The sequence below is a fragment of the Pristiophorus japonicus genome, chromosome 5 (assembly GCF_044704955.1).
Source record: "Pristiophorus japonicus isolate sPriJap1 chromosome 5, sPriJap1.hap1, whole genome shotgun sequence".
NCBI classification, from domain to species: Eukaryota; Metazoa; Chordata; class Chondrichthyes; family Pristiophoridae; genus Pristiophorus; species Pristiophorus japonicus.
In genome coordinates this window covers 108414188-108423085 of record NC_091981.1, presented here as the reverse complement: position 1 = coordinate 108423085, position 8898 = coordinate 108414188, and positions in this window count along the sequence as shown.

The window sequence follows — 8898 nt, the reverse complement described above, 5'->3', positions numbered from 1 at the left end:
AGTGCTGTTGTGGAGGGATTAAACTAATATGGCAGGGGGATGGGAACCTATTCAGGGAAACAGAGGGAAGTAAAATGGTGGCAGAAGCAAAAGATAGAAAGAAGAAAAGTAAAAGTGGAGGGCAGAGAAACCCAAGGCAAAAATCAAAAAGGGCCACATTACAGCAAAATTCTAAAAGGACAAAGTGTGTTAAAAAGACAAGCCTGAAGGCTCTGTGTCTCAATGCGAGGAGTATTCGTAATAAGGTGGATGAATTAACTGTGCAGGCAGCTATTAACGAATATGATATAATTGGGATTACAGAGACATGGCTCCAGGGTGACCAAGGCTAGGAACTCAACATCCAGGGGTATTCAACATTCAGGAAGGATAGACAGAAAGGAAAAGGAGGTGGGGTAGCGTTGCTGGTTAAAGAGGAAATTAACGCAATGGTAAGAAAGGACATTAGCTTGGATGATGTGGAATCTGTATGGGTAGAGCTGCAGAATATCAAAGGGCAGAAAATGCAAGTGGGAGTTGTGTACAGGGCACCAAACAATAGTAGTGAGGTTGGGAATGGTATCAAACAGGAAATTAGGGAGGCGTGCAATAGAGGTACAGCAGTTATCATGGGTGACTTTAATCGACATATAGATTGGGTTAACCAAACTGGTAGCAATACGGTGGAGGAGGATTTCCTGGAGTGAATAAAGGATGGTTTTCTAGACCAATATGTCAAGGAACCAACTAGAGGGCTGGCCATCCTAGATGGGTGATGTGTAATGAGAAAGGACTAATTAACAATCTTGGGGAAGCCCCTTGGGGAAGAGTGACCATAATATGGTAGAATTCTTTATTTAGATGGAGAGTGACACAGTTAATTCAGAGACTAGGGTCCTGAAGTTAAGGAAAGGTAACTTCGATGGTATGAGACATGAATTGGCTAGAATAGACTGGCGAATGATGCTTAAAGGGTTGATGGTGGATAGGCAATGGCAAACATTTAAAGATCACATGGATGAACTTCAATAATTGTACTTCCCTGTCTGGAGTAAAAACAAAATGGGGAAGGCGGTTCAACCGTGGCTAACAAGGGAAATTAGGGATAGTGTTAAATCCAAGGAAGAGGCATATACATTGGCCAGAAAAAGCAACAAACCTGAGGACTGGGAGAAATTTAGAATTCAGCAGAGGAGGACAAAAGGTTTAATTAGGAGGGGAAAAATAGAGTATGAGAGGAAGCTTGCTGGGAACATAAAAACTGACTGCAAAAGCTTCTATAGATATGTGAAAAGAAAAAGATTAGTGAAGACAAATGTAGGTCCCTTGCAATCAGAATCAGGTGAATTTATAACGGGGAACAAACAAATAGCAGACCAATTGAACAAATACTTTGGTTCTGTCTTCACGAAGGAAGACACAAATAACGTTCCGGAAATATTAGGGTACTGAGGGTCTAGCGAGAAGGAGGAACTGAAGGAAATCCTTATTAGTCAGGAAATTGTGTTAGGGAAATTGATGGGATTGAAGGCAGATAAATCCTCAGGGCCTGCTAGTCTGCATCCCAGAGTACTTAAGGAAGTGGCCCTAGAAATAGTGGATGCATTGGTGATCATTTTCCAACAGTCTATTGACTCTGGATCAGTTCCTATGGACTGGAGGGTAGCTAATGTAACACCACTTTTTAAAAAAGGGGGGAGAGAGAAAATGGGGAATTATAGATCAGTTAGCCTGACATCAGTAGTGGGGAAAATGTTGGAACAATTAGTAAAGATGAAATAGCAGCGCATTTGGAAAGCAGTGACGGGATCGGTCCAAGTCAGCATGGATTTTTGAAAGGAAAATCATGCTTGACAAATTTTCTAGAATTTTTTGAGAAGGTAACTAACGGAGTGGACAAGGGAGAACCAGTGGATGTGGTGTATTTGGACTTTCAAAATGCTTTTGACAAGGTTCCACACAAGAGATTAGTGTGCAAAATTAAAGCACATGGTATTGGGGGTAATGTATTGACGTGGATAGAGAACTGGTTGGCAGACAGGAAGCAGAGAGTAGGTATAGACAGATTGTTCTCAGAATGGCAGGCAGTGACTAGTGGGGTGCCGCAGGGCTCAGTGCTGGGACCCCAGCTATTTACAATATATATTAATGATTTAGATGAAGGAATTGAGTGTAATATCTGCAAGTTTGCAGATGACACTAAGCTGGGCGGCAGTGTGATTTGTGAGGAGGATGCTGAGAGGCTGCAGGGTGCCATGGACAGGTTAGGTGAGTGGGCAAATGCATGGCAGATGCAGTATAATGTGGATAAATGTGAGGTTATCCACTTTGGTGGCAAAAAAATGAAGGCAGAATATTATCTGAATGGTGACAGATTAGGAAAAGGGGAGGTGCAACGAGACCTGGGTGTCATGGTACATCAGTCATTGAAAGTTGGCATGCAGGTACAGCAGGCGGTGAAGAAGGCAAATGACATGTTGGCCTTCATAGCTAGGGGATTTGAATATAGGAGCGGGGAGGCCTTAATGCCGTTGTATAGGGCCTTGATGAGGCCTCACCTGGAATATTGTGTTCAGTTTTGGTCTCCTAATCTGAGGAAGGACGTTCTTGCTATTGAGGGAATGTAGCGAAGGTTCACCAGACTGATTCCCGGGATAGTGGGAGTGACATATGAGGAGAGATTGGATTGACTAGGCCTGTATTCACTGGAGTTTAGAAGGATGAGAGGGAATCTCATAGAAACGTATGAAATTCTGATGGGACTGGACAGGTTAGATGCAGGAAGAACGTTCCCGATGTTAGGAAAGTCCAGAACCAGGGATCACAGTCAAAGGATAAGGGGTAAGCCATTTAGGACCGAGATGAGGAGAAACTTCTTCACTCAGAGAATTGTGAAACTATGGAATTCTCTGCCGCAGAGAGTTGTTGAAGCCAGTTCATTGGATATATTCAAGAGGGAGTTAGATATGGCCCTGACAGCTAAAGGGATCAAGGGGTATGGAGAGAAAGCAGTAAAGGGGTAGTGAGGTGAATGGTCAGTCATGATATTGAATGGCTCGAAGGGCCGAATGGCCTACTCCTGCACCTATTTTCTATGTTTCTATGTAAGTACTGTACACAAAGTCACGTCATTTTCAGGCAGAACGTACACGCCTGCAGCTGCATGACCTTAGATGACCCAGAGTCCGCCATCAAGCGTTAATGCAAGGCAATTGATACCTTGTTGGCGCTGCGGAAGTGATCATCGAGCCCATCAATGCTGCTTCAAACACTCTGCGTGCAAAGGCTGTGGAACAATAGGACACCTCCAGCGAACGTGCAGACAAGTTGCAAACCCTGCAAACCACCACGTTGCAGAGGAAGACCGATCCATGGCGGATCAAACTGAACTCGAGTCTCAAACCGAGGAGGCAGAAGTGTACGGGGTACACACCTTCACCAGGAAATGTCCACCGATCATGTTAAAAGTCGAACCAAAAGGAATTCCAGTATCCATGGAATTGGACACGGGTGCGAGTCAGACCATCATGAGCAAAAAGGCCTTCGACAGGCTGTGGTGCAACAAGGCACACAGGCCCAAGCTGAGCCCTATTCATACCAAGCTGAGAACTTATACTAAAGAGCTGATCCCTGCAATGGGCAGCGCAGCAGTAAACGTCTCCTATGATGGAGCAGTGCACAAACTCCAACTATGGATTATACCAGGAGATCGCCCCACACTGTTCAGTGGAAGCTGGCTGGGAAAAATTGGCTGGAACTGGGATGACATCCGAGCGCTCTCATCTGTCAATGACGCCTCATGTACCCAGGTTCTGAGCAAGTTTTCATCGTTGTTTGAGCCAGGCATCGGAAGTTTCTCGGGGACGAAGGTGCAGATCCACTTGTTTCCTGGGACACGTCACATTCACCACAAGGCACGGGTGGTGCCATACATGATGCGAGAGAAAGTGGAGGTTGAGCTGGACAGGTTGCAACAAGAGGGCATCATTGTGCCGGTGGAGTTCAACGAGTGGGCCAGTCCGATTGTTCTGGTTCTCAAGGGCGATGGCACGGTCAGAATTTGTGGGGACTATAAAGTAACGATTAACCGTTTTTCGCTGCAGGACCAGTACCCGCTACCCAAGGCAGACGACCTATTTGCGACCCTGGCAGGAGGAAAGATGTTCACCAAGTTGGACCTGACCTCGGCCTACATGACGCAGGAGCTGGCGGAATCTTCGAAAGGCCTCACCTGCATCAACACGCACAAAGGTCTGTTCATCTACAATAGATGCCCGTTTGGGATTTGATCGGCCGCGGTTATTTTTCAAAGGAACATGGAGAGTCTGCTAAAGTCGGTTCCGCGCACCGTGGTTTTCCAGGACGACATATTGATCACAGGTCGGGGCACCACCGAACACTTGAAGAACCTGGAAGACTGGAAGACGTTCTAATTCGGCTAGATCGTTTGGGACTCAGATCGAAGTGTGATTTCCTGGCGCCAGAGGTTGAGTTCTTCGGGAGAAGAATCGCGGCAGATGGCATCAGACCCACCGACGCCAAGACTGAGGCCATCAAGAATGCGCCAAGACCACAGAACGTGCGTCGTTCCTGGGACTCCTTAATTATTTTGGTCATTTCCTACCCGGGTTAAGCACTCTGCTAGAACCTCTACACATGTTGCTACGCAAGGGAGATGACTGGGTATGGGAGAAATCACAAGAGATAGCTTTTGAGAAAGCCTGAAATCTGTTATGTTCCAACAAACTGCTTGTCTTGTATGATCCATGTAAACATTTAGTGTTAGCTTGCGATGCGTCTTCGTACGGGGTCGGGTGTGTGTTACAACAAGCAAACGAATCGGAAACATTACAACCGGTCGCTTATGCATCAAGGAGCTTGTCCAAGGCCGAAAGGGCCTACAGCATGATTGAAAAAGAAGCTCTGGCATGTGTATACGGGGTAAAAAAAATGCAGCAGTATCTGTTTGGGCTTAAGTTCGAGTTAGAAATTGATCACAAGCCGCTCATATCGCTATTTTCAGAGAGGAAAGTTATCAATACCAATGCCTCTGCTCACATCCAAAGATGGGCACTCACGCTGTCTGCATACAACTATTTAATTCGCCACAGGCCAGGCACATAGAACTGCATTGACGCCCTCAGTCGGCTACCATTTCCCACCACCGGGGTGGAAATGACACAGCTGCAGACTGGCTCTTAGTGATGGATGCATTTGAAAACGAAAAGTCACCCGTTATGGCCCACCAGATCAAAATCTGGGCCAGATCAGGATCTGGACCAGCCAGGATCCCTTACTGTCCCTTGTAAAAAACTGTGTCCTCCATGGGAGCTGGTCCAGCATCCTAGCGGAGATGCATGAAGAGATCAAGCCATTTCAGTGGCGTAAAGACGAAATGTCCATGCAGGCGGACTGTCTTTTGTGGGATAATCGCGTAGTTTTGCCCAACAGGGAAACGTTCATACGCGACTTACACAGCACCCACCCAGGCATAGTAATGATGAAAGCTATAGCCAGATCCCATGTGTGGTGGCCCGGCATCGACTCAGATTTGGAGTCTTGCGTGTGCCAATGCAACACTTGCTCGCAACTGAGCAATGCACCAAGGGAGGCGCCTCTAAGTTTGTGGTCATGGCCCTCCAAACCGTGGTCTAGGATCCACGTTCACTTCACTGACCCGTTCCGAGGCAAAATGTTCTTGGTTTTTGTGGATGCTTATTCAAAATGGATTGAGTGTGTGATAATGTCTGTAAGCACGTCCACTGCCACCATCGAAAACCTACGAGCCATGTTTGCCTGCCTAATGTCCTTGTCAGCGACAATGGGTCGTGTTTCACCAGCGCTGAATTCAAGGAATTCATGACCTGCAATGGGATCAAGCACGTCACATCTGCCCCGTTCAAGCCCGCATCGAACGGTCAGGCAGAACAGGCAGTCCAAACCATCAAGCAAAGCTTGAAACGTGTGTCGGAAGGCTCTATGCAAACCCTCCTGTCCCGAGTCCCGCTCAGCTACCACACCAGACCCCACTCGCTCACCGGGGTTCCCCAGCCAAGCTGCTCATGAAAAGGGTGCTCAAAACAAGGCTCTCTCTAATCCACCCTGATCTTCAGGATCATGTCGAGGGCAGGCGGCATCAACAAAGCATGTACCATAATCGTGCAAATTTGTCATGCGATATTGAGGTCAATGACCCTGTATTTGTACTCAACTATGGACATGGTCCCTGTCATGTATTCAACCAGCATTGTAACCCATGTATAATCTGACCTAAGTTGTACACTGTGAGAACACTGACCACTAGGTGATGAACTTGTGGGAGACACTCCTAACATAGACCTTCAGATATAAAAGGGGAAGCTCCACCCACTTCCTTCACTTGAGTGCTGTGAAATAAAGGACAGGTCACAGACTGACCTTCTCTCAAGCATGGGCCTCGTGTGCATTTATACTGTATAGTAAGGACGTATCAATGGCGACAAGAAACTGGGATTTAAACCACGGGAGCATGGCCACTAGCAGAACAGACGAGAGGTACTGTGTTAAGGAATGGTTGGGACAGAGATTCAACATTGTTGAAGCAGCACACAGTTCTCCGGGCAATAACAGGGGCAGTCAGGGACGATCGACTGGCAAGGGACCTTTTGTTTCAAACAGCAGCTCATGCTGGAGGCGTGAAGGCACACACTCAGCCGGAGTTTGCAGAGGTGAGCAAAATACCTGCAGAAATTGCAGAAATGAATGCTAGGGGAAATCACTGGAAGCTGAAGTTCAGCGAGTTCATGTGGAGCACGTATACAGTTCATACACCAGGACGCCACCGATAATGATGAAAGTGCTCCTCAATGGCATCCCAGTATCAATGGAGCTAGACACGGGGGCCAGCCAGTCCCTGATGGGTATCAAACAGTTCGAAAAGTTGTGGGCGTCCAAGGCCAGGAGGCCAAAATTATCGCCGATTGACGCACAGCTACGGACTTACACAAAGCAGATCATTCCGCTGCTAGGCAGCGCCACGGTAGTCGTGACCCACAATGATTCGGAGAACAGACTGCCACTCTGGATTGTCCCAGGGGACAGTCCCGCACTACTGGGGAGGAGTTGGCTTGCTTTCATGAACTGGAAATGGGGCGATGTCAATGCAATTTCCTCTGTGGAGCAAGTATCATGCTCACAGATCCTGGACAAATTTGACTCATTATTTCAACCCGGCATTGGCACTTTCATGGGGGCCAAGGTAGTGATTCACATAAACCCGGACGCCAGGCCAGTACACCACAAGGCCAGAGCGGTGCCGTACGTGATGCGGGAAAAGATAGAAGGCGAATTGGACCGCCTGCTGAGGGAAGGCATCATCTCGCCAGTCGAATTCAGTGACTGGGCGAGCCCGATTGTGCCGGTGCTCAAGGCGGATGGGTCGGTCAGGATATGTGGCGATTACAAGGCCACCATCAATCGGGTGTCACTCCAAGACCAGTACCCGCTATCGAGAGCGGAGGACCTCTTTGCGACGCTATCCGGTGGCAAACTTTATTCAAAATTGGACCTGACCTCAGCTTACATGACCCAGGAGCTGGCGAGTGAGTCAATGAAGCTGACCACCATCACGACACACAAGGGGTTGTTTGAGCACAACAGATGTCCGTTCGGGATTCGCTCGGCAGCCGCGATCTTCCAACGAAATATGGAAAGCCTCCTCAAGTCGATTCCAGGGACGATGGTTTTTCAGGACGACATCCTCATTACGGGTTACGATACTGAAGAACACCTCCACAACCTGGAGGAGGTGCTACGCAGACTGGACCGTGTAGGGCTGCGACTGAAAAAGGCGAAGTGCGTCTTTCTAGCTCCAGAGATAGAATTCCTGGGGATGAGGGTAGCAGCAGACGGGATCAGCCCTACTGCGTCCAAGACGGAAGCGATCCAGAGAGCACCTAGACCCCGTAACACGACGGAGCTGCGTTCATTCCTGGGGCTCCTGAACTATTTTGGTAACTTTCTTCTCAAATCGAGAACGCTGCTAGAGCCGCTACACGTGCTCCTACACAAAGGTCGCGAATGGGTCTGGGGGGACAGCCAGGAAAGGGCTTTTAATAGAGCACGCAATTTGTTATGTTCCAACAATCTGTTAACGCTATATGACCCATGTAAGAAACTTGTGTTGACGTGCGATGCGTCATCCTATGGTGTCAGGTGTGTGTTGCAGCATGTCAATGTCAAGGGTCAGTTACAGCCGGTAGCTTATGCCTCCAGAAGTCTGTCCCAGGCAGAAAGGGGCTACGGGATGGTAGAAAAGGAGGCGCTTGCATGTGTATATGCGGTAAAGAAAATGCACCAGTACCTGTTTGGCAGGAAATTTGAGCTGGAGACAGATCACAAACCCCTAACGTCCCTTTTAGCCGACAACAAGGCCATAAATGCAAACGCATCGGCCCACATACAGAGGTGGGCACTCACTGATGACAACACAATTCGGCACAGACCGGGCATCGAAAAATGCACCGATGCACTCAGCAGGCTCCCACTAGCCACCACTGAGGGGGCTACCGAAAATGCTGCTGAGATGGTCATGGCTGTTGAAGCTTTCAGAAGCGAAGGCTCACCCGTGACAGCCCGTCAGATTAAAGTCTGGACAAATAGAGACCCGCTATTGTCTCTAGTCAAGAAATGTGTCCTGAATGGGGACTGGGCAGCCACGTACAGGGCATGCCCTGAGAAATTTAAACCATTTCACAGGCGCAAGGATGAACTCTCGATTCAGGCCGATTGCCTACTGTAGGGAAACCGCGTAGTCATGCCCCAGATGGGCAGAGAGATGTTCATCAGAGAACTCCATAATGAGCACCCGGGCATTGTCATGATGAAGGCAATTGTCAGGTCACACGTTTGGTGGCCAGGGATAGACGCAGATCTGGAACT